This window comes from Zonotrichia albicollis, chromosome 5 (genome assembly GCF_047830755.1).
Source record: "Zonotrichia albicollis isolate bZonAlb1 chromosome 5, bZonAlb1.hap1, whole genome shotgun sequence".
Lineage (NCBI taxonomy): Eukaryota > Metazoa > Chordata > Aves > Passeriformes > Passerellidae > Zonotrichia > Zonotrichia albicollis.
This window is the reverse complement of record NC_133823.1, coordinates 54,964,028-54,990,300: the sequence shown is the minus strand read 5'-3', so window position 1 is coordinate 54,990,300 and position 26,273 is coordinate 54,964,028. Positions and strand designations below refer to the sequence as shown.

Sequence of the window (26,273 nt, the reverse complement as noted above, 5' to 3'; positions counted from 1 at the left end):
GGACTGGTTATGAGCAAAAATACCTTCCAAAAATGTGGTCAAGCTCTGGAACAGGCTGCCATAGGGAGTTGTCATCCTTGAATGTATTTAAAGGACATGTGGGTGGTGTAGATGGGGTACTCAGGGACGTGGTTTAATGCTGGGCTTGTCAGTGTTTGGTTTACAGCTGGAGTTGATAATCTTAAAGGTCTTTACCAACCTAAATGTTTCTATGATTTTTTTTGGTTTATTTTAGCAATAATCTCTGGATCTCCTTGACAGAATGTTTGGTGAAGGGATTTGATTCCTAAAGCAATGAAGACATGGGCAGATTCCTGGAAAAAGTTTAATTTATTTTTTCCAGTTTTATCCAAAGAAGAATTTAATTTTACAATTTTAAACATCACCACTCAGAGGTGGGAGTTTGCTATTCCCCTAGATTTGATATCAGATTTGGGAGTGAGTAGTAATTATAAATTTCATCCAAGAATCCAGAAATTAATGGCAATTTCACAGATCCCAACCATGGATCTTCGCAGCTTTGCTGTCCTGTTAATATGAGGGTAAAAACTATAGCTGCCCATGTGATGTGTATTGCAACAGTAAATTTTTTTGAGACAATGCCAAAGGCCTTTCACATTTCCAAATGTAAACGGAAAAATTGCTTTGGCTTTCAACTGACAGGTTCTTCTAGTCTTCACTTCTGATTTTGTTTCGGCTGACTACAGGAAGGAGGCATTAGTTCAAAGGATGCTTATGAGCACCTATTTTAAGACAGCAATAGGCAGGTAGCAGCATCACAGGTTAAACAGCGTTGGTCAAAGGGGTTTGCTTTCAGAACAGCACTTTCAGGCACCACCTGAGTGCTTTGCATCCAGAAGGATCCAGGAGTGTGTGGGAGGCAACATGGAGTCTGAATGCCTTGGAAAGAGAAGACAGAAGAGTACAAAGCTCCATACATATTGCAACTGCAGCAGTAAACACCCACTATGTGTACAGTACATTTGCTGTTTTCAATCATAAACGCCATTTCCTTTGTGAACCTATGATGAAATTATAACATACATCAGTTAGGTAGAAGTGCCCTGCTCTGTTCAGTTATAGCCAATTATCAACCAAGAGAATCACTTCAGGTCCAATTTCCTCCTTAAGATGAATGTGTGAAATGTCAGTGTGCATCATTCATCTGTTTGTCGCTTCTGGGGAGCATTTGTTTACTTATTACCTGCTTGTAAAAGATTTTTCCTTTCTTTTGGTAGCGTTGGCCCCAGTGCTTCACTAATGAATTAAGCATTTAGGCTCATATTTTTTCCTAGGTCTAATGACAAAGATCCAATTCTGTTAGATTTTTTCTCTCCCTCTTCTAAAAATGACAAATAAACACTTAACACAGCTGAATTACAACTTAACAGCTGACTCTGCAGGCCCATGCAAATCAAAATGAAATCTTAAAAACACAGATGTAGTTATCAGAGTGCTAATTATTAATTTGACTGCTGCCTCTCCACTCCAGATCTTCACTGTAATTGTAAAACAGAGGGGAGGAAGTATCTTTGGGTCATATTCCACCTGGTCTTCCATGGGGAGTGAGCATGAAGCATTCTTTTTGTGCCTGGATAGGAAATGTGCCACCTCCTGGAAAGCAGCACACAGGCTCTCTCTCCAGGATGGAAATATCTGCCTGAAGTTTCTGGTTTGTGGATGTGTATCAGCAGTGATAACCGGCAGAGGGAGGTGCAATTGCTTTCATCTCCCTGTTAGCTACAAGGAGAACAAGGGACAGAGGTCACCATGCACCAAACCATCCATATGGCCTCAGTCCCTGTAGAACAGGACACTCCTCAGGGAGAGTTGGTAGTTTTCCTTTTCCAGAGATTATCCTTGCTCATACAGATCTTGCATTCTGTCTTATGTGAAGAGATATTCTGCATCCTCGAGGCAAATTTTCCTTGAACCATTGCAACCCCAGCTGCCATCACCTTTACACCATCATAAATGGGGGACTGATATCATCTTCAGTACTTTGGAATCATTCCTTTCTTTCAGAAATGAAAAAATTAATCATGTTTTGGTGAACAGTTGTGCTGCACCCTTTAAATGAATTATGCTGAGATTTGTTTTTTTAATCATGACGCTTTGGGGAAAGAATAATTCTTGTTTAGAGGTGAGAAGCCCTGACAGTTGGATTCCATTCTTTACCAACCTCGTTCTCCTCCCCAGCCATGAGCAGAACATTCTCTTAGCTGTACTGTCATAGCTATAGCTTTGGTTATGGCTTTTTGGAAGACATGGCGTTCTTTTCATTTTAAAGCTCTGTCTTAACTGCTAAATAACCATAATTCCATCTTTATATCCAGTTATAAAAAAATAGCAAAGGTACGCTTTCAAAATTTTTATAATTTATTGATTCTGATACTATTGTGACTGTATTGTTAATGCTTACATTATTTGCATATAAAAAGTATGTAACTGACTTATTAACATGTATCAGTATTTGTACAATGGTGACAAAACTGTACCCACATCATGAAAAATTCATGTGGTCTGTTAGAAAATCTTTGTTGTTCAATGAATTAGAAGATTTACCCGAACATATGCATTGTATTCAACTGGACAGTGCCAGCTCTTCGTGCTTCTTCCTCAGTCTTAAAACCCTTGTTTTCTTAAATTTTCAGTTCATGAAAGGATTTTATTCCTTCAGAATCTGAAATGTTTGTATCTGTAGAAATATTTTTCTAACCCTCATGATCAGAAAGAAAAGCATTATAGCAAAGACAATAGAGCCTCAAAAAACAGAGATCTTAACCCTTTTTTGTTATAATGGTGAGAGATATAGGTAGAACTGAAAATTTGAGCAGGTTGCACCACATTATTTATAAAAAGCAAATAATTAATCCTTTTAAGGATTAATCAGTGAAAATCAATGTGCTTTTAATGACACATCTGTAATTAAGTTCCTCTGAGTCTGCTGTACATTTAGACTATGACCATTTCATGTCAGTCTGGGAATATAGGGAAGTTTTAAAGATGTTGTAAAGTGGCCAGAGAGCAACAACAATTAGAGACAGCACTTTAAAATATGGAGCTATAAAAAGATGTGGGTATAAATGTTCCCATATTCAGGGTTGCAAAAGAAATTTCTATTGAAGTCAAGAAAAAGGAAAGGGGGAAAACAAAAGACAAATTCTAATGAAAGCACTTTTCAAACCAGCTATATTAATTAGCCATAAAAATGCAGATTATGGATACTTTAGATAGCATTAAATCCTGCTCACACAAAACTTGTGGCCACAAAAACCTTATTCAGCAATATGGAAAAGAATTTTCTTCTTGTCTAGATAAACATTTTGTGCTTTTCCAGACAGCCCATATTGTGGACTTTTGTGTATATATCCCTGTAAGTGATTTTTCTAACTTGGCTTTTCTGAATGTGCAACATTTGGAACTCAATATACACATACTGCAAGAACTCACACAATACATGCCAGATCAATATTTCATGCTTACAAAATGATTTTTTCAGCAGAGCGACACTTTATCTCCTCTAGTCCTTCATCCTCCCTGTCAAATCCCTAACACAGAAAAGTCATTTTCAAATTAAGAAGTCATTTCTTTCTCCTCTTAGATACAGTAATAGTTTTCTAGTTGCAATATGGCATGACTGTATGCAATGAACCAAGCAAACTTGTGCCTCTCACTTTGCTGTGGGCCAGTTCTGCCAAGAGCCCTGTGGCTTTCCTCATCTTAAGCACTGAACTTTTGACCAACCCTGAAGGAAAAACGTAGGGAAAAAATGATGGGCTCTGAGATCTTTCTTAGCTTGGAACAAAACCTCCTCCAGGCCGCAAAGGAAATAAACTAAAAGGCTTTGGTAGTAGCAAAAGAATTAGCTTCCTTCCAATTTCTTTGCAGGATTGACTACAAAATCTTTGTATGGTAGGTAAGACCAAAACTTACCCTGATAGAAACACACCCTACAAATTCAGGAAAGATTCAGCCACACACTTGGGTGCAAAGATTTACAAAGATTGTGTGATGGGGTGTATCACATTTTAGTGTCAAAAGGTTGGAGCATGTGGACGTGGCTCCCCAGGTGCTCCTAAGGGTAGCCCAAAACAGATAGAGAACTAGGGGACCTGCAGGACCATGCGGTGCCTCAGAGAGATGGATGGATGGATGGATGGATGGATGGATGGATGGATGGATGGATGGATGGATGGATGGATGGATGGATGGAAAAGTGAGCTAAATACTTACTCTCCCTTTAGTACCTTCTGGACAGTGTGGAGGAACACACACATTGGCATGTGAACATTTTGGTTTTGCTGCATCAGAAAGGTTTTTCTCTACAGGAATGATCAACAGAGCATGAAAGAGTATGATTAATTTTGGATGAAAATATATAAATTTTTATTCTTTTTCTTGATCTTGAGACCAAATGAATTCTGAGAATCTGGAAAACTATGGACAGGTTCTGAAGTCTGCATGCTTATCCCAGTCTCCATGCTGCATCTCCTCAGATGCAGATACACTAACCCAGGCTTTTTCAAGCAGTGGCTCTAGTGGCATTTCCATAATGGTCTAGTAACATTTGAGCCCGGCTGCTAATCTAGGACATTTTACACAGATTTGCAGCTGTGAATTCAAGAATGCAGTAGCTGATACAAAGTGGGATCACAATAATGTTCTTTCTTCGCCAAGACTCCTGTCAGAGGCGTTCTGTTAGAGCATTTTGCTGCAGAATGTGGCTTTAGGGCAAAAACTATGTCTGAATTTTAGTGCTTGGGTTTCAGTCACATGACAGAGAAAGCATCCATTTGTAACCAAACTTCTAAAATAACTGATTCCTAGTATTTTGTTCTCTCCTCAAAGTTGCAGCACTTTCTAGCTTCAAGTTTTCAAGGAAATCTTTCCAGAGGAAAGTTCCTTAATCATAAATTCAAGCACCACCTGCCTCATGCAGAGCTAAACTTTGGAAACCATCCATGTAACCTGATCCTGTGAAAATTGTGTTAGTTTCAAATGTGGCCAGAGATAAATGAGATTCATACAGAAGGAGGAATAGAAGCTTGTCGAGAAATTGCAGTTTAACATAACACATGAACAAGACATGAGATGGTCCCAAGTTTTCATTGTTTATTTGTTTACCTGCACTCCTGATTCTCTCACCCCTAGTGTCACTAAGTTTATATTGAACAGGGTTACACATTTTTATTTCATGGTATGATACTTGGAAATAATCTAATAACCCAGAAAATAAGTAATGGCACTGTAGGGGACTGAATTCTGAATACTTCAGAAAGGTCAGAATACATGATATGTTTCTTTTAAGGAAAGCACAGGAAAAAAAATTGCCTCAACAATTATACTAACCAGGGAAAAAAAAGTCATTCTTCCAATTCTCATGGCAGAAGAAATCCTAGACATAAAAGCTAAGGAAAATAAAAATAAGTTAGGTATTTTTAATCATTCCAGCATACTTTCTTTTTAAATATGACTTCTTTAATCTCATTTGAAGTAGGCCCATTAAACCTAATGCACTGAACATTATGTGATCTGAATAAAATTGTGTCTATACAGCTAGCCCCTCTAATGCAAAGTCATAAGGAAAAAATATAATAAACTATGTCATTAATTCACTGCATCATCCCTTCACAGTAGCTCAGCACTTCCTGAGTGCTATAAATTTTTGTTGCTTGTTTTAACTATCTCGACTGATCTTATTGACATAAAAATACACTAAGGCAGTGTAAGATTTCTGGAAGCTTTCATATAACAAATTCCTTACAAACTCACAACTAATCAGTTGGTCTGTTTAAAAATTATTAAAATCTGTTCTTGGATCAGATGCCAAACTTTCCTTCAGATGTTTTCTATTTGATCTTCAAATGTACCTGGATAGTATAACTATGTATACCTCTGTTTCTCAGATACAGTGAAGATGCAAAGTTATTCAGATTGGAAAGATGGTGGGTTTTATTCAGATCTACTCTTTAGCAGGTCAGTCCCCAGCCTGTGCTGGTACCTGGGGCCATTCCTCCCCAAGTGCAGGACCCCACACTTGCCCTTGCTGAACCTCACTGAGTTTCCCTCTGCCCAGCTCCAGCCCATCGAGGTCCCACTGAATGGCAGCACAGCCTCAGGTGTGGCATAAATGCACACCTGAGCCACTCCCCCAGTCTGCACCACCAGGAAACGTGCTGAGGGCACATTCTATCCCATTGTCCAGGTTGCTGACAAACAAATTGAGCAAGACTGGACTCACTATTGATTCCTAGGGAACGTCATGGACTACTCTGCTGCCCACAGCCCTCTGAGTTCTGCCATTCAGCCAGCTCCTGATCCACCTCACTGTCCACTCACCTAACCCACATTTCCTGAGCTTACCTGCACGGATACCATGGGAGACAGCGCAAAACCCTTGTGAAGTCAAGATGGACAAATCCACTGCTCTCTCCTCATTGATCCATCCTGCCAGGCGATCACAGAAGGTCAGATTGGTTAAGCTTGATTCCCCCTTGAAGAGTCTACGCTGACTACTCCTGATGACCTTCTTTTCTTTTATATTCTTGGTGATGACCTCCAGAATGACCTTTTCCATAATCATTGCAGGGATGGAGATGAGGCTCTCTGGCTGATTGTTTCCTGGGCTCTCCTTCTTCCCCTTTTTGAAGATAGAAATAACATTGGCATTCCTCCAGTCATCAGGCAGCTCTCCCATTCTCCATGATTTTTCAAAGATTGTGGAGAGCAGCAGAACAGCAACAACTGCCAGCTCACTCAGCAGCCATGGGTGTATTCCATGAGAGCCCATGGATTTATGGGTGTTAAATCTGCCTAGCTGATGACTCAAACAACCCCCAAAATACTGATTCTTCTGTTTCCCAAAAAAGGATAGCTGTAAGACCATCACCTAATTATGGTAGTTGATGTAAAATGAGAGGAAGACAAGAAATGTCCTCTAATTTTCTCCCATTAAAGCCCTTCCACAATGCATGGAATAATATTCATCAGTAAGGAAAAGGAGACCATGTGTGGTTATTAATATACTTAGATTGTACAGAGGCCTCCCTGTGGCACAGAGAGCCCAGATTCCAGTCCCTGCTCCTCCTCTGCAATGTTCCTCCTATGCAATTTTGCAGTTATCATTCAATGTCATTGAAAAACTGACCTCTGTCTGACACCACAGGCCTCTCTCTGTATAGAAGCATCATATTGTTACAGGAATATTGGAAATACTGTCCTAGCAGCTCTCCAGATAGCCAGTGCTGGGAAATATCTGAATACCAAATATTAAATAACACTGGACAGCAATAATTTATTGCTTTTAGTTTGGCTGAGTGTGAAGAGAGGCGATAGACAGGTAAAAGTGACTGTACCTGTTACAATAATTTTCTGACATGCAAGTTTTCTTCTATTCTTGAGACTGTAGAAGGTGAATGACATGATATCAGTTTTGGTTTTTTCAGAGTTTTTTATTGCCATACATTTTTAGAGAACCTGAGCAGCTGCACTTCAAACGTCTGTGATGAAGGAAGGTGGAGGGGATGCTGTGAACTGGTGGCAGACGAGTGTCAATGCACGTTCAGTGAAAATGTAAGTGATGAGCAGTGAGGGTCCTTTCTGAACTAAACTGCCCCACTTTTTCTTCTCTCCTGCTGACAAGACAAGCATCAGAAACTTTCATCAAGCCTGCCGACACTCAGGGAACATCAGCAGGAAATTTAGCAAATAATTAGCAATCAGAGTTTGCTTGTGAAGAATCGAGTTGCAGGAATTCTTTTTTCCATCTCAAGGTAGCAGGTTGATAATGAGGAGTTCCAGTCTGACATAAATCCTTGTTTTCTCATTGCCTCTTTTTGTGTTAGTCTGAAGATAACAACTGGAAAAAAAAAAAAAAAGAAATCACACTCATATTTCTAGGTCTGATATTTTGTCCTTTGATGAGGACACTCAGCATGGTTAGTCTAATTATTTTCTTCCCACTGTCTCTTATTGTCAGCCAAAATGACGAGTTTGCATAGGTAATGGTTTACACAAACTGCTTGTTCTCTCAGCCCTGCCAAGCTAGTGCTTTCAAGGGGCCAGCTCCAAGTGGAGGCTGCTTTAGAGATCAAGCACCCACAATTTCCACAAAGTCATTAGCAAATTACAGGCATATATTGTCTATTAGGACTAGATCCTCTCTGTACAGCTCAAAGCTTAATCCATGAAACTCTGCCTAGTGCATCATTCTCTCAACCTCATTAAACACTTAATTACTTTTATCTTGCACCCAGGATCATACCAGGAGAAGGAAATGATGGCTAAACACATTTAAAACCACACCAGAATTGTGATGCTCTTGGTAATGGAAGAGCCATCTATCAATTCTGCTTTTCCAGGGATACTAGGAGGGAGGCAAACTGTCACCAACATGACTGGTGGTCATCAGCTTAAGGAATAATGAAAGACCTATTTCTACTTGAATCTTCAGTAAGACTCCCATTCATTTTAGAAGGTCAGAGATTTCCACAAATACGTCCATGCATTTTTCTGCACATTTGCTTACGTAGCAGGCACAAGAATTATAATGCCCAAAGTATAAAAATGGCTGCATGTATCTGTGTTGAACCCTTGCCTTGGAGTTAATGGTCTATTTACAGAGTGAATAACCATGAATCAGGTTCATTTCCCATACAGCTCACAGCAGTTTTTTTAGGTTTGGCCTAAGGTACAGAGAAGGTATGGAGAAGGAATGGTGCAGAGTTTACTGGGATTGGGAGTGGAGTCATCTGGATCAATTTGGTCCTGAGAATATATGTGGTGTAGAGCTATGTAAAATCTGACTTCCTGGAGTTTACAGAGGTCAAAATTGGCAGGATGTGCACAGGAATTTCTGAAATACATAATTTTTGCTTTTGAAATGCATTTTACAGAATATGAGTTTTGTTGTGACTTCTGAGCTGCCTTTTTCCCATGGTCACAAGTAAAAACTTTCATTAAATCAAAAGATACATTTAAATTCAAGTTACACTGTTGATTTCACTTCACATTGCCACTAACCTACATTTTTATGATCAAATAAACATCAGGAAAATAAAATCAAGACAGGTTCATATAAAAAAGTGTAGTAAATGTCAGGAAAATTCCATTTTCTTAAAAAAATAATACATTCACTATATTAAATTGATTTCATTTTCTAATTATTAAAGGTAACAAGAAGCAGGACAGGAAAGGAAATGTTTGCACAGGACAAACAAGCTGACCAGACTTGCATCAGTGGAAGCCATGGTGCACGACCTGCATCCTCCAGAAGAACCACTGACAGCTTTATATTCAGCATTTGCCTTTTCAGGATTATTTGTAATCATATAGTGTCTTTCACCTGAGGGTCTCAAAGGGTTTAAAAACAGTTTAATCTATCATTGCTCACACGCTGCTGGAAGGCTTGCTCCCCATTCTCATCATCCCAGCTGCCAGCCTGCAATCCATCTCCTGGTAGATTTTTAAACTGGAGCTGTCATTCCCAGGCATAGGAGGTGTTCCCTGAACACAACCCTAAAGCTCCTTCACTGATCTCCCTCAGGGCCCTCTTGGAAAAGAACCTCCTGTACCCAGTTATTTGCTCACTTCTCCATGGACTATGAGTTGCTTGAGTTTTTTTATTCTAAGCCTATGAACAATTAAGAAGTTAGGTCCAGATATGTAACTTCCAGCTCCTAGATGCTATGACCTCGCAAATATTCTAGAAATAAGTAATAAATCTGACAAATGTAAATGATCCTTCCAGATGTGAGGAAATGAGAAGCCAACTCTTAGTTAACTTACTGAGTACTTAATCACGCAGTCTTGAGGATCCTTGAGCATACCCAATATAGCTGAAGGTGCAATTTGAGTGATAAATTATGGAGTGCATAACAGTAATTTTTAATATTCACAGACCCAGTCTATTCATGTTCAGAAAATCACTCTCTTTACATGAGAGAGAAGTAAATGACCCCTTGGATACATGACAAGTTTTACCACTAATCTAATATATTTCCTAGGCACGTAACACTGGAACATTGAGGACCAGAGGTAACATCCAGTGAAGTGACTGGAAGGAGTCCCATTGAATTGGACAGAATTTAAATCAGGCCTGAAGCCAATTAAGAAAGCTGGACATTGCTTGACCAGCACAGCATTTGTGCTGCTTTCCAGCGTCTGACCATATTCATTAAATTTTAAATGGAAACACTTTTAAATTGGTGCTGACGCTGCTTTAGCACCATAACACTGTGAAATTTTCACTTACTATTGGCTTTTCATTTCTGTGATATTCCCATTAAGGGTAATGTCTATTATTTGGAAGGGTAATATGGAAAGGAATTACACAGTTTGCATTAACTCTGCTGTTGTGAGCTGGTAAATATCAGCAGATGCCTTAATGAGGCAATGGCATGAAACCTGCATGCAACTATTTATTCAGCCTATTCATTATTGACTTTTTATAGTTCCTTGCATGTATTTAAAACGAAGAAAAAAATCATCCAGCACACTTAGTTCTCTTGTTTAGTACCATGCTCTAGCAGGTTTTTGGGCTTCTCCTTTCCTTGACTCACTACCCCTCCATGAGAGAAGAAAGCTGTCTTCCTCTTTCTAAATTCATGGCTCACAGCAGACAGATTAAATTTTTCATGAAAAATATGTATCTTCTTAGTCAGGTTGATAGGCACAAGTAGCCAGAAGGAGCAGAGGTACTGAATCTGACTTATGTCCATTTGGAAGGTAGTAATCTCACTAAAAGGTCATTACTTGTTTCTTGCATCTTTAAATGTCCACATGCAATCATCCATAAGCATCCCAAAGTTGTTGTGTGCTTGTGAGTAATCAGAGAAAAGTTATTTGAAAAGTGCAGGTGGATGTGTCATCACAAGTGGAAACCTGGCCACACAACTGAGAAAGGGTAAATTAGATAACTGCCTGGAAGAGGTTGACTAATCAAGAGGTCTTAACACGGACTGAAAAACAAGGCAGTAATAAATCTCCCTGTAAGATCTGTTTCATGTGTACTTCAGGGGTGATGCCTCACTTATTATTTTGAAAATTAGAAATCTGGTGCTTTTAGAAAGTTTGGGGCTTTTTATTCCACTTTCTCTCTTTTAACATATCTTGCATTTACTGCTATCAATATTGTGTCAGTGAACAACATGAAGACAGTAGGTAAGGAAACTTGGTTTTGAGGGGTGCTGCACAATGAAATGCTGTTTTGATCAATATAGTAGTTTGTTATTTTGATGCATTTTCTGCCCCACAAAATTGTGCTTACATCTGCCAGGACACGTGTGAACAAAAGTCGACCAAAAAGGGAGCTGGTGGAAGCGGTTTTCTCAGCACTGCAATTATTTTGTTATTACAAAAATGACTCGTTCTCTTCTGAACTTAAAACAAGACCTTTTCTAATGTATTTGATTGACTGGCAGAGAGCAAATAAGTGGTCACAATGCTGATATCAGAATGACCAGGAATCTTAGCATCGAGGCAGTCATCTAGGAAATGGGAATTGTGGCTTCTATTTTTATTTTAAAACTAGTTCTACTGGAACTGAAATTAAAATCCCTGTTGGTTATAGCTTCAATTTCACATATCTTGTACTTTTTTTTCAGCCTATTCATTAGCTTGTTTAGAACCTGAAGTCAAGGGGAATTTCAACAGTGACTTCAGTGGGAGAAGTGTCAGATCATTAAACCTCAGTACTTTTGAAAGTATATTTTAAAAGCCATTCAGAAGGGAGCCATGGGAGAGAAACTAAATGAAGTGACTTTACCTTACTTCAAAGCTCAGGAAAAAAAGAAAAAAAAAAGAAAAAAAAGAAAAAAAAAGAAAAGAAGAAAAAAAAAAGCCTGCTCTTTTTATTCTCTAAATGCAGAAACATGTACAGCCTGAAGGAAATATTTTAGGAACTCAGACAACTGAAATCCTGCTCTGTGATGGTGTTCAGTATGATATGGATGCCAAGACTAATCGATGGCATGCTTACATCAGCTCTGCTACCTGATTAATTAATTTGCTGATATCTGGTGTTCTCCAGATCAACTCATTTCTTCCAGTCCAGATCTGAAAATCTTCCCTTTGTTTGTTTTATTTAAGTTAAATTATTCTTGCTGTCTTTAGAGTACCCCTTTACATCTAGCATGATGCCAGCTTGCAGAACAATAGTAATATTTTTCCCTTGGTCCTTTGCACCTCCTGCTTCCTACTTCTCTTTGTCTTGCATATTAGCATCATTATTAATCATCTCCCTTCAACTGGGAGATGCTCGAATAATAATTGGAGCTCTAATAATAATTTTGTTGTCATATATACTTGAATTGTCCCTGATCATGTCTTTTTCCCATGACATTTGCATCTTCTGTAGTTTTTTGCTCTGTAGGGAGCAGTTCCAAGTTCACTTCCCTCTAGCTGTTGCTTCCACATCTGGAAAGGGTTGATGGCTTTATGAAGCCAGCAACCTCAATGCATTGCTTTGCCATCTGAACCACCCAGCTTTGTAAAGAATATGAAAAGTTATGTTGAAACAACCTTCCTGCAAAGTGTTTTACATGCCAGAGGCTGAGCAGTGACTTTGATGGAGGAAAACCTGGGAGGTCAGAGATCATCTGACATCAGCAGGGCTGGAGGGCCTATTAAGTTTTAGTGTGTTCTTCCAGTATTTAGCATCTCCTGGGCAAAAGGAATGCCTCTTGCTGCCAGTGTTCACCAAGTTTTCTATTGAATGGACTCATTGGCTTCCCATGGCATGTCCAAAGAGCAGAGAGACAAGCAGAATCAATTCTGCCTGTTCCCACTTAGCAGTAACACTACTGTGGTCTTGGCAAGTGCAGGCAGACAGCCACATTTTGAATTTCATTTCCCTTCTGCCCTCTGATGCAGATTTATTTATGCAAGTGCTTTTTGAAGCAGCAGCCCATCACCTTTAAGTGCTTCCCTGATCACCTGCTGATTTCTCCAGTCCCGTCTTTTCTCTGCAGTTAGGGCAGCACTAGACCTGCGAGTGATTTAGGAAGAAAGGAAATGCTAATGGAGAAGCAAATACAGATGGGAGGTATTGGGCCTATTTTCTCCCTTCCCAAACCAAAGGTCAAACATACATTATCAGTCTGAATAACCTTCGGATAAAGAAAACCATTACCATTTGGGAAAGAAAAAACAATGCCTTTAAAATATTGCCTTGACATCAGCTTGCAAAACAGTAACTGATAGGTCTAAAGAAACTTCATAATTTCAGTGGCACATCTGAAGGAAAAAATCTTTATTCCTCAGAACCAGCTGAGGGCTTCTCAGCCTGAAAGAATTTAATGCCTATGAGAACAATTTCTACCAATTGAAACAGTTGGCCTAATAAAACCTTAACTCTTCTTGTACACCAATGGTTACAGAGAGGTGTATGAGTCTACAGAGCTGTGGGCAAAAGGCACAGCAGCTTAGGAAGCCTGAAAATATATATAAAGCTCTGTGGGGATTTGCAATGGGAGACCTTGATAAGACAAGACCAGCTGGAGTAAGTGCATCACTGTATTCAACTATGGTTTAATATTATGGCCACCACTGCTACTGAAAGGCTGGATCTGGGTGCAGGAGACTCCATATTTCTTATTCCACTACAAATTTCTCAGCAGAAGGGCATACCTGCCAGACTAGACACTCCGACTGCCGTATCTGGGTCTGTGACACTGCCTCCTCACAAGCTGTGACAATCAACTGCTTTGTTTTTTCTGTTGAATGCCCACCAGTTGAGCTCATCTTGTTTCCTCTGTTGACAAGTACCAGGAGTAACTCCTGCAAGAGACATATCTCAGCTGGTTCAAAAGCCAGATTAAAACGAGTTATAAGCATTTATGGAACTTAAAACAAGACCTTCCTTTGGATTTCTGGAATCATAACAAAATTGTCCTCCAAGAGCACACTTTTCTAGGAGCAATCATGGAGTTTGAGTCAGTGACAGAAAGCAAACGCCACATCAGTGTGATACAACAGCAGCAATATTTCAAGATGATTGATAAGAAAAGCACTTCCTGGAGGTGATTTTGGCAGGTGCCCATTAATTCAGTTCTCCAGCTGCCACTTTGGGTCATAAACCTGCCAGGAAGAAAGGACCCCAAGCTGCCACCTACTCCCTCCTCAGAAACAGGCTTAAGCTTACACTTTGACCAGACTAAGTGTGTATTGACCACACTAAGTTTTACATTCATACACTGAACAAGATTCTCTTACCAGCCTATTCAGTTTTATTTCTAACATTCAACCTCAGTCTTCTTTGCAGCCAATTTATTTATTTTGTTTTCTCTTTGTAAAAACTTTTTCAGTTATTCAAATACTGCTACCTTGTCCAATATTTATTGTGCTCTCTCCTGCCCGTATAAAACTGCTTTTAATATATACGCAGGCCATTTTAATTGATTATCTGATATTTTTACTCTTCTTTTTTGGGATGTCTTCAATTGGGGTTTTTTTAATGGATACATTATTCGGGGCAACAACTTCTGAAGACAAATGGAAAGGAAAGATTTCTCCTCTGTCTTCTGTATGACAAACTTACAGTACCAGTCCTATAATTACAATGTCCAGTATGTAAATGCTGCTTTTCCACACTAGTTTCCCAGTCTCTGTCTTAAAAAATGTCTTTCAGTTTAATCCTAGAATAAAACAAAATCTTAATTTGTACTCCAGCAGGCCAAATTTTAAGTCTGTTGGGAAAAGCCAATTATGTCTTTGTTATGCTTACACTCTTTGTGAAAATTACAGTAATTCTCAAAATGCCATTGTAGAAATTCTGTGTTGTAAGATTTTAGGAAAAACTCTTTCTGTTACCATTCATTGACTTGTTTAACAAAAGACAAGGGTGATGGATTCTTTTATTTGGGGCAGCAGATGCCATCCCATGGTGGATGTGCCTTGTAAAGTCAATATTAGTAACTCTCAGGACAAAACCATTGTCATCAAGAAAGTGAACATCCATATCTTTAAGGATCAGATATAACAGAAAGCAATGAGTGAGAAAAGATGTAAGAGACATCTAAAAGCCAGTCGACTTTGCCAACTCTTTTCTAGTCCTTCAAGAGAAGGTTTCAGGACTCAAGTGTTGCGTATCCATCTCTTTTCTACACTGTGGAAGAGGAAAGTGAATTTTTCTTCACAGAATCACAGAATGGATAAGGTTTAAGGGACCACAGGTGGTCACCAGTGGAACTTCACTCAAGCAGGGCCATTCCAGAGCACATGGCACAGGGCTGCATCCATGGTTCATCAGATGGTTCTTGAATATCTCCAGTGAGGACCCACTGGAGTGAGTGCCCACAGCCACTCTGGGCAGCCAGTTCCAGTGCAAGTTCACCTGCACAGTAAAGTTCTTTCTCACATTCAGGTGGAACTTGCTGCAAATCAGTCTTTGCCCATTGTCTCTTTTCCTATTGCCTGGCAGCATTGAGCAGAGCCTGGCTCCATCCTCCTGCCACCCTCCCTTCAGACACTGACAGACATGGATGAGGTTCCCTCCCAGTTTTCTGTTCTCAAGTCTGAACAGGCCCAGCTCCCTCAGCCTTTTCTCATGAGACAGATGCTCATGTCCCTTCATCATCTTCATTGCCCACTGCTGGGTGTGCTCCACGAGCTCCATGTCTCTCCTGTGCTGAGGAGCCCAGAACTGGACACAGCACTGCAGATGTGGCTTCAATAGGACTGAGTAGAGGGGCGGGATCCCATCCCTCCCTGCTGGCAATGTTCTCCATGATGCACCCAGGGGCACCATTGTCCCTCTTGGCCCCCAGGGCACACTCCTGGCTCAGGGACAGCTTGCTGTCCAGCAGGACCCCCAGGCCTTTCTCCACAGAGCTGGGCTCTCCACGCTGGCAGGTGTGCTGGTGCCTGGGGTTATTCTTGCCTTGGTGCAGTACCCTGCATTTGCCCTGGTTGAACTACAGACTTCTGCCCCCCTCTCCAACTTATTGAGTTCCTTCTTAAGGGCCACACTGCTCATGACTGGGTTTATTTACACTGTGTCTACTGGTTCACCAGGAAATTCTGTCTGGACGGCATTCACACAGTTTCAGTCAGAGTACCAAGGGAGCAGTCCTGCTCAAGGTATTGGCTTGTGTTAAAGAGGTTGAGTGAAAGAGTGAGACAAAGAAACTATCCTGAGGCTGTTCTTGTGTTACAACCTTCATAACAAAAATCCAACAATCTTATGTTGGATTTTTAAAGATCAAGAGTAACTGAACACAGGAAAAATACTCTTGGGAAGATGGATATAATGGCACAAACTGTTACCTGTTTCTGTTGTGACCCAGGTGTCAGAATTCTTGTTCCCTGAATTGGTTCCAGTGAAGAGACCAGCTTTCCACCATATCTATCCAGTCAAATGCAAGGCTTACAGATGAAGCAATTTAATTTCTTCCTAAGTGTGACCCCAGGATCTGGTTAGATGACATTTTCCCTGATACAGACAAGCCTTTAGAAATGCTTCATTTTCTCTGTCTGGACAGACAGTGAAAGTTACTGTTTTATTGAAATTGTAATGAGGATGGAATTGTCTTTGAGGGGCTTTTGTTCTGCAGAAAACTCATTACTGTGGCATTGGCCACAGAGCAAAGTGTAATCTCTTTTATCCTATTCTTTGTCTTATTAAGAAAATGTCCCATCTCTTTGCCATTATTTCTTCTTTTTGGTCTGTGTAATTAATACCAAGGTCCTTGCAATGTTGTGTATCACAGACCATATTGGAAATCAACAGTCAGAGCCACAGACTTAGCAGAAATCCAGGTCCCACCATCCACCAGCAGGCCCAAAAGGAATGTTCATCACTGCTTTCTGCTGTTCAGTCTCTTCACTCTGGTTTCTCTGACTTTCTTTCTCAAACAGTGCTCAGCCCCCCACACCAAGTATTGCTCTGGCTCTGAACTTGTTATTGACCCTAAAATTTCCAGTTCCACCTTTCCAGAAGGTCATTTTTTTCCTGTTTAACTGGTAAGAAATATGGTATAGGCCAAAGACTTATCCTTTAGAACCTCTTCATATTTGAACAAGCTTCAGATGGCCAGAAGATTGTCTAGCTAACAAAAATACTTGAGAAACAAAAGAAGAAGGCAAGAAGGAAGCCAAAGTAGGTGGAACAAAACCAGTAATTCTGAATATTCAAAATTATTTCGGGTACTTTGAACCTTGCTTGGAAAACACAGAAATACTTTATATTCTGAGTGCTAATAATTTATGATTTAATATGATTAGTAACCATATTACCTTATAAAAAATCAGAAATGTGCTAGCCAGCATGTTTTAAAACTCATGCAATTTCCCTACCCAAAGGAAGGTATGTAAGTTCCATGCAAGGTAAATTTCATGTGAAAAGAAGATCAGACGAGGCCAGAAGTTTACAACTTCAAAGGAACTCACTATTTCACACTGGCAACAAATCTGTTTTTCCAAGTTCCTTTCAAGCAATGTAAACAAAATATGTTTGATTAAACAGCAAAGAAATGGAGCATTCCTTTCCTAAGAGAGGCTTGAGGAATGGTGCGTCTGTGGAAGGGAGTGGTTTCTTCCACATTTTTTAAGGTGATAGAAACAAGGAGAGACAGTGAGACGGATTTAAACTTAACTTGATAAAAGGATTCAAGTACATAAATCAAACATTTTGTGTGAAGCAAAAAGCTAAGCTCCTTCATAAGGAGATGTTGTTCAGTTTGGTAGGAGAAATTACACAAACCATTGCCCACAGAAAACATGGCATAATGAATAAAATTTGTCTTGAATTATTTATTTTTAGTGCTTTATTTTATCTCCTCTATCTTGCATGGCCTAGAAATTGTTCTTGATGAGAGCTCTTTGAGCATCTGAGTCTCAAATTAAAACAACACATTAATGTCTTCTATACATAGAGGTAGAAAGATTAGAGTGGAGTGTTTAGAAATGCACTAGATTCAACACTTTCCACTAATGGGACCACTAGTGAGCACCACTTTACTGCCCTAAAATATATCCATAAGATACAGTATTCTTGGTTGCATGATGACTGAATAAAATTTAATAGATGCAGAAGTGACAGAGCAGAACTAATCCTTTCTAAAATACCAGCTCTATAATAAACAACATTTGTTTGGAAATCTGATTAAAAACATGTCTTGCAGCAGTAGCAAGACCTTAGAGAGTGGAAAATCAAACCAAGTGTGGGCCATAAATTTTAAATGGCCAGATCACCCATAATTGAAGTGATTTTTTTGTTGTTGATTGTTCTTATTGAAGAAGGTTTTGTTGTTGGGGTTTTTTTTTTGTCTTTTTGTATCAGAGCCCAGTATCTCTTTAACACCTTGCAAAAGCCAAGCCTTCCTGACTGTGGTAACAAAGAAGAACCAATCCTCCTGAGTAGGTCTGTGCTGGGCTTCTAGATCAGAGAGGATGATGAGTGATCTTCAGTCCAAAATGCCACCACACCTTAATAAGTGATTGTGCCCGTGCAGCTTGCTTGTGTGCTCTCAGCCCATCCCAAATGTCCTTAGTGAGAGGGGGTTTAAGAAACCTGTGCCATGACCAAAGAATATCCCTGTGAAGAGTTACCAGAGCTAATGGTGGATAAAGGGCATGACAAAAACCAAGGTCAATACATTGCTCATTTAAGCACTTAGTCTGCCTACAGTGGCCCACTCTGCTGCCAGTCTGGTGGACTGAATGGACACTCAAACTGAGATCTAGATTCCCTGCCAGATTACCACACTGAATCTCTAAATTTCCTCTTCTATTTCAGTACTTTTCTGCATATTAGGTTACACTATAGAACTATCTCATAAAGAAGAAGAGGACAGGAAAAGTGTCCTCTATAGGACGTTTCCTTCCTTCTCAAGACATATATTTACTTTCAAATGCAAAACATTTACCAGCATCTGTGGGTGGTACTACAAGTTTTGGCTACATCAAACTGAATATCTTGATGAAAACACTATCTAAAATTAGTAAGGATAAGAAAAGCCACAAAGAAAAATTAAATACTGTACTGAATTGGTGTTCATGCACTGCATACTGTGATATAGTTACAGAGAACCAATTCTTAACTTATTTTGAATACAGAAAACAGTCCTGTGAAGGTAGTTCTCCTACTACTATTATGCCTAAATAGGTCATACAAGATATTTCCTTAAGCATTTTATTCATTTGTTTTCCCTCTACACCTTGCAGAAGAACTCAGAAAACCCTCTGAGAGCACCTTTCTGACAACAGACTTGGAAAAGTGACCATTTGAAAGTTTATTTCTTCATAAAAATTCCAAACACATGTACTTCTATAATTTTAGTCACTGTTTTCTTCAATATGTCTTTTGTTATCACTGCAGTCCAAACACACAATTAAGTTGCTGATGTTCTGTGACAGAACTACAGAATGCTGAGATACTTTCCCTGTTTTGATTTATTTTTTCTTGGAAGAAATCTTTTTCAGTAAGAGCAGATCTTTTATATGAGAAAATGTCCTTTACTTCAAAAACTTGAAATTCCATTGGCAGAAAAGCCATTTCAATTGATTCTTTCTCTCAGCTGAAGTATTTAGGAAGCAGAAGATTACACTGAGAATATAAAATGGGGCCACACCTAAGAGTGAGTCCTATCCGTGGACACTGACTTGGTTACTCAGGCAAGTAAATACTGGGTTTACTGCCTTGAGAAGATTTGTAAGTAGCCTGTAAATCATGCATCTAAGAGGCCTCAGGAAAAAACCACCCTTATGTTTTCTTGGAAGAGAAATAAAAGTCCAATGAAAGTCTAAGGAAAAGCAGGAGGGTTTGCTCCCTTAACAGCACCTGCCACCCCAGGGAAGATGCCCTGCAATCATAAAGATTTGTGTCCCTCTTTTGAAGCTCGTGATTCCTGCTCCTCCCTCTCTGGATGGGTGAAGCTGACCCCTGGTAAGGTTTACGCTCTGTTCAGCACCAGAGCACACATTGATTCAGAGACAAGCCTGCTGTAAGTTTCTCTCAAATATTTTATTTTCATTTTTATGAGGAAGCTTATTTATAATGGATGTAAATGGAACTGCACCTGTAATGTAGATTATCTTTAAACCTGTCCCTCCAAAATCCCATCTCCCATGGCATAAGAGGGCAAAAGAGAAATGCAAGATCCCTGTCCAGGTCTGTCTTACACATCTCAGTTTCATGGTTTTAAGATTTATGAACCTAGGAGCAGCCAAACTCTTTAGAGACCTTATAGTCATGTCTCACAGGCACTGAAATGCTTTATCAAGTGCTTTATCTTCATCTTGTCTTTCCTTCTTACCTTGCCTAACTTTGTGGCAACACTAGAGGTCCATATTGGGGAACAACCAATTTTTAACCTCAAAAATCTTCATTAGTAGATGGGGAGGGAAGTCTTTATTCCCTCTCTGTGTAGTAGAGAAGTAATCTGTCTCCTTACTCACCACTTCCTCAGACTCTTCCTCTTTCTGCTTAATATACTTTGAGTAAGATGTTCTAATTTCAGTTTTGGCAGGAGAAAATAAGAGGAGATCCTGTCCATAGAAGCCACATGTAATAGCTTGCTGAACTCTTACAGGGAAACCAGTCAGACTCCAAGATGCAATAATAAGTTTCCCCCAAAATATATCTGATTGCATAACAGGTTGCTATATTAAAAATTAAATAAGGCTTGAAATATACAGCAATTTGCAGGCACTAGGGAACATGCCTAATAAAGAGAGTGCATTAGCTGTTTCTGCTTTCTGAAATCCAGCCTATAAATACTGTAACATCTTCCTATTTACTTCAGTGTGGGAGGACCAGACTTTGTGAACCTGCTTGTTAAAATCAGCACTCAGTTGAGTTTGAGTGACATTTCTTTAGCTGTGCTTTGGTGTTTATATCAGTCTAATCAGCATCTGAAAATTGTTCAGGTCTCTGGACACTGTACCTTGTGCATTCTCTAAACACAGCATGAATGTGGAACTCGATCCTATCAGGAAGAGTAACAGGGCCTGAGCTGGATCCAAAGCTCTCCCAGGGGCCATGCAGCAGTTCATGGGACTCAACAGTGTCACACTAGTTTGGCAGAGGTTATGCTAACACCTCTATTTACACTCCAGTGCAAATCAGACATTTCTCAGAGTTGTACGGAATTGCTTTCCAACCAAAGTTAGGGAGGCAAAGTCTATTCAGAACCATCCTACTTGGTATCACCACCACCATCTTGTGGTTCCCAAACACACTTAAAAATAAGGCCCCTATAGGCACAGTTCTCACTGAAAATCATACACTGACTCTAGGTGAGGTATGAACTCACACAGAGGCAATTCAAAGGCCCTCTATGATCACATTTCATGGAATAATTATTTATTGGAAAGGTGAGCAGGGAAGAAGGAGTCAATAGACAAGCTCCCAGCTTACCTCTGGGGCAAAGTTCTAGTCCCTCTCAGAGTAGCTGTTCACGAATTTTACACAAAGAAAATCCCTCCCAAGAGCCAGAGTCCCTTGGCTGGTGTCCAGGACACCTGCTGAAGATGTGGGTGCCCACTTCCCTCCAGGAGCAGAAGACTCTGACCCAAGGGTGGGCTCAGCCCACCAGGCCATGGATAGAAGGAGCCATTGCTGCAGGTGGGGTCTTGCAGGGCCCTGTGCCTGTGCTGATGCCCCACAACAGCAGCTCAGAGGTGGGTGAGCTCAGACAGATGGTTTGCACCAGACAGGCACAGAGGATGGTCTGAGGATCACAGAGGGACCAACATTCTCCCACCTAGCTACTCTAAGACTGGAATAAAAATTTTTAGGGCACTGTCATGTCATTCCTGGGGTGTGCCTCTGCAGCACTGCTCTTTTCCAGCCATGCAGAAAGAAGTTGTCAGTCCACTACTTTTCAGGAGTACTTTGCCCTTTTATTTTTGTAAAGCTGCATGGGAAATGGTAGGTATATGAATGCGTCTCAGAGAAGTTAAATGAAACAACTGTGCATTGGGCTTGTGCAGTTTCCTTCCTGTCACATTCAAACCCATCAGCAGCCCAGTCCAAGCACACACAGGGCTAGGTTAGGGAGCTCATCAGGCATGCTATCCTCGCCTTCTGACTTCCTCTTGGAAATAAAAACGGTGGCCCTAATGAGAATTAATTAGGATTGGGGGTGGAGAGGGGGATCCATCATGGTTTTGTTTGTGTTGTTTATTTTCTGTAAACCCATGGAGGGAAAAAAATCATATTACTTCTCTGTGCAATATAGTAAACGTAATAAAAAATGAACACATGGTAATTAGCTTCTCCATTAAGTATACCAAGCATAGACAATGGCAATCGTGCAGTGCTGATTACAGACATTATCCTTGCCTGGACTTTTTTTTTCCCACCATTCAATCAACACTGCTAAATAGAAACTTCAGTGTTCAATATTATAAGACACTAGCTGGCAGTTATACAAAGATGCTTTACACAATGTCATCTGGCTGCTTGCCTGATTCTCATATTACCTTCCTGTCTTGCCTTATACGCTAATACGCATGGCTGATTAGAAGAAAAATGCAGAAGCTGCTTCCCTCTCCTCTTGCTTTTTTCTCCAGCTTCATGCCTTGAGGGAAAAAAGGAATCACATTTGCTAATTTCGCCAGCAGAGCTTAACCTGGGAATGGAACAATTCTCTTTCAATTCCTCATTAATTATAACTTATACACAAACACTGCCTTGCACCAGACTGATCGGACAGTCTTTCATTCCACTCAGAGAAATGGTGATTACTGTTGCTGTACAGGAGTCCTCTAGTAGCCTTGCTAAGGAGGGTCTAAGAGTTCAAAATAAACATTTTCAAGGTCTGTACACTATCCAGGGGTCAGATGTCTGGAAACAGGATTTCAGACTGAAAATCCCAGAAGCTCAAATGACTCTGGAAAATGTCGAGGAGCTCCTTAAGTGACTGCTTTTGGGTGGATTTGCTGATATCAGTAGGTCCCTTGGGGAGTCACAGTAGAGTTTGTGCCAGTTTCCCGAGGAAGATAAGCCTGCTCACAGGAAGAATAATTTTAACACATTGAAAAAATGTGGGGTTTTGTACTCTTGTTTACATATTTCTGTTTTACTCTTTTATTTTTTATGGTAAAACTATATCAAGGCAGATGTTGTAGAGCCAGGTTTCTCAGACAAACATTCGTTTTTCCCTGGCTATTTTAGCCAGGTTGAATTTGAAGTCTAGTCAGGTGTCCAGGATTTCCAGATGTCTAGCAGTCACATCAGAGCAAATTCTGCGTATCTGAAAAACCTGGCCATGCATATGGACATGCTTTATAGTAGAATAATCAGTGCCTAGGATGTCTCAGATACATGTTGAGGTGCAAGTCACCTTCATGGCAAATGTATCACAAGCCCAGTAATTTCCCAGTTCCTCAGTGAACATTTCAGGAAAAGAATGGGGTAAATGTGGAACGCTTATATTAATAATAGGAAGGTTTTGCACTCTTAATGGATCTATCTCTGCATAGATATAGATCAAAGATCTTCCCTTGCAACTCAGCAATAGCTCTGGAGTCAGGCTGGCTTGTGAAAATGTGGGTGCTGTAACAATTGACCTGAGTGCACACAGGACAGCTGGCCCTGTCCTTCTCTGAGGATTGGGCACTAAGCGCTGCAAGCAGTCAGCAACTGAAAGTGTGAAAAACAATTTTCCCAATTTATTCCACCATCACAACAAATACCCTTCAAAGTAGTCTGAGAATTTAACACTGGACCTTCAAATTTACGCATGTATACATAGGTATGCATATGTAAAATTTAAATGCAAATGTGTTACTGTATATTAAAATGTGTTGGTGCTGTACAGATTAAGGAATCTTTAGGCCGCCTACAAACCTCCTCCCTCTCTAGCTTTGTGACTGCTATACCTAAGCTTATGCCAATGGCATGATATGCAGGGAAAGCTGAGGACTACAAACAAAGCACCAGGGGACAGAAGAGTCTCCTTGAAATAACTTTTATTAAATATGCACCAATGAGGGTAAGATTTCTGTGGCTAGGAGGTGAATCCTAGGATTTATGGGCATGACAGCAGAGTTTCAGTTGCTTCTGTAGCCTCAACACAATGGCACAAAAAAGTTGGTCTGGGGGACACCTCTGCTCATCTGCAGTGGCTCAGGGACCCTGAGTGGGAATTATTAAGGTTTGACTCAATGCAAGAGATATGGAGTGTTGCAATTAGTCCTTCTATTCAAAGGTAGTGGTGAAAGCAGCTCACAGCCCACAGGATTGTACATCTCTAAAGAATATTTTAAATACCAGGAAACCCCTTTCACATATTTAATGTTTAAGCTAAGCAGGTCTGCTTTGCCAGAAATGTGTTCTTTTGATAAGTTCTCCCCCCATCAATGAGTACACAAAATGTAGTTTCACTGCTGGTGCTCTTCACACATTATGACTGGCCAAGAAAAAAAGGCAAAATACAAGTCAAGTGCTGCGTTTAAAAGCATGTCTTAAATCCTATCCAAATTATACACTCTTTTTTTTTATCATACCTACACTTCAGAGGGTGATACAAAATCCCACCTGGTCAGCTGCATATGGACTTGCATCTTTCCCCTGAGCAGAGCAATAAGAAGGACCTCAAACACCCCACCTAACTCTGCTGTTAGAGAGAAACAGCTCAGTGCTTAAAGAAAGCTTTGAGGGATGTCAATCTGCTGTGTCAGACATCAAGTGCTGTTTTTTCCTTAAGAAGACACTGAAGTTAGGCTGATGGATGGAGACCTCATAAAAAATTAGGTTCATACTATGGTTATGAAATGTGTCTGTTTACTAATCTCCTCTCACTTCCCTCAGCACCTCTGGCTCTTGCAAAGGCTGCAGCACTGATCATGAGTTCAGTCTTGTCCTCCATGCAAGTCATTTTCAGAATTCAGAGAGTACATTTTAAATACAAGGCTACTTAAATATATGGCCTCTTAACCCAGCATATGAGAAGCTGTTGATGACACCTATGAATGCTTCCGACCTCAAACCCAGCCTTTGTGACCCAAAGAAGACACAATCAAATGCCCAGCTTTCATGTTTTCTCATGAATGTATGAGTGCATTCCTGCAGAGGAAACAGCTAGTGCTAAAGTGCTCTTCACTGCAGGACAAAAAAACAGATCTAGGCCTGGTGCAAAGCTGATCTGATGAAAAGATACAGTGATATTTTTGAAAACAAAAATGTAACAAATTAGTAAGGAAATTATTGTATTATTCCTCTGTGTGTGTCTTCAAATTCAAACTTCATATTTTTTAATAAAAACAAGTTACTTGTCTCAGAGAGGAGGTATCTGGTTAATACTTTGTGATGCGTTGAAATGATTATTTGTCTCCAGAAAGGCTGGATTCTGTTTAATTCTGAAGAAAAATACCCCTATGCATGTGTAGAGCATGAATGAATGAAACCACACACTCACAGACACCTGGTCCTTCAGCACAGGTCAGGACCGTTTCCACAAGACACCTTGCACTGTGTTCCTCCTGGCTTCTCCACCACCACTACTCACATCTTGCATGTACCCACAAGAATAAGGAGTAAAACATCCCTCATACATCACCAACCCTTCCAAAAATACTTTAAATAAATGTGTTTTGAAGGGCAGCTGTCACATCCCTCAAGTTCCACAGGCTGCTGAGCACATGGAACCCTGTTCAGCATCAAGATTTTGATATTGAATAAGCAGTTACTGCTCCACTATCTACAGGACTTACTGGGATTTAGATGCCTTGTAGGTACCTGCTTTGGACTGTAGGAGTTAGTTCTTCCAATTTAACTGGAAAAGAAAAAGAAAAAAAAAAGGAAATTAAAGTTTCCCCTAACTAGATCATTTTGTTACTTCAAACAATTTTTAATCATGCTTTTCTGTGCAAATGGCTGCTTCTTTACGCTAGTTAATACTTACAGAAAATTTCTTCAAAAGGCATTTTACATGTGCATCAGTGTTTACTTTGGTAATGTATTTTGAAGCTTCCTGCAGAGTTCTCATGGTGAAATATCCTCTCTTGTACACCTTACAGTAACCTTATTAAATGATTTGCACCTCTGATTTCTTAAGTCAACACATGGCGTAATATGACATCAAATTACATCTGACCTTCTCTGTTCCTTCACAACCACACTTCATCAGAGATATGTGCATTTTACAGTAGATATATTTTACTTTAAAATGTGGTCACAAGAAGACAAATGTTGCCAGAATTACCTATCTTATCTGCAGGGCAGCTGGGTAAATGCATACCCAGATTGCTACGGTCATTTTTCTTCTCCCTATTTTCAAGCTAAAATAACATTATAGCTTATAAACTACAACCAAATAAGGCAGTGA

General features: G+C 39.9%; 1 long non-coding RNA gene across 1 annotated transcript; it reads right to left on the bottom strand.

Annotated features, from left to right (window-relative positions):
• Positions 1-4,205: 4,205 nt before the first annotated feature.
• On the bottom strand, positions 4,206-6,778 carry LOC113459031 (uncharacterized). Its single transcript, XR_012580289.1, has 3 exons — positions 6,367-6,778; positions 5,353-5,411; positions 4,206-4,325 (listed from the first exon to the last, which is right to left on the bottom strand). It is a non-coding gene; the product is annotated as an uncharacterized LOC113459031 (long non-coding RNA).
• Positions 6,779-26,273: the final 19,495 nt, after the last annotated feature.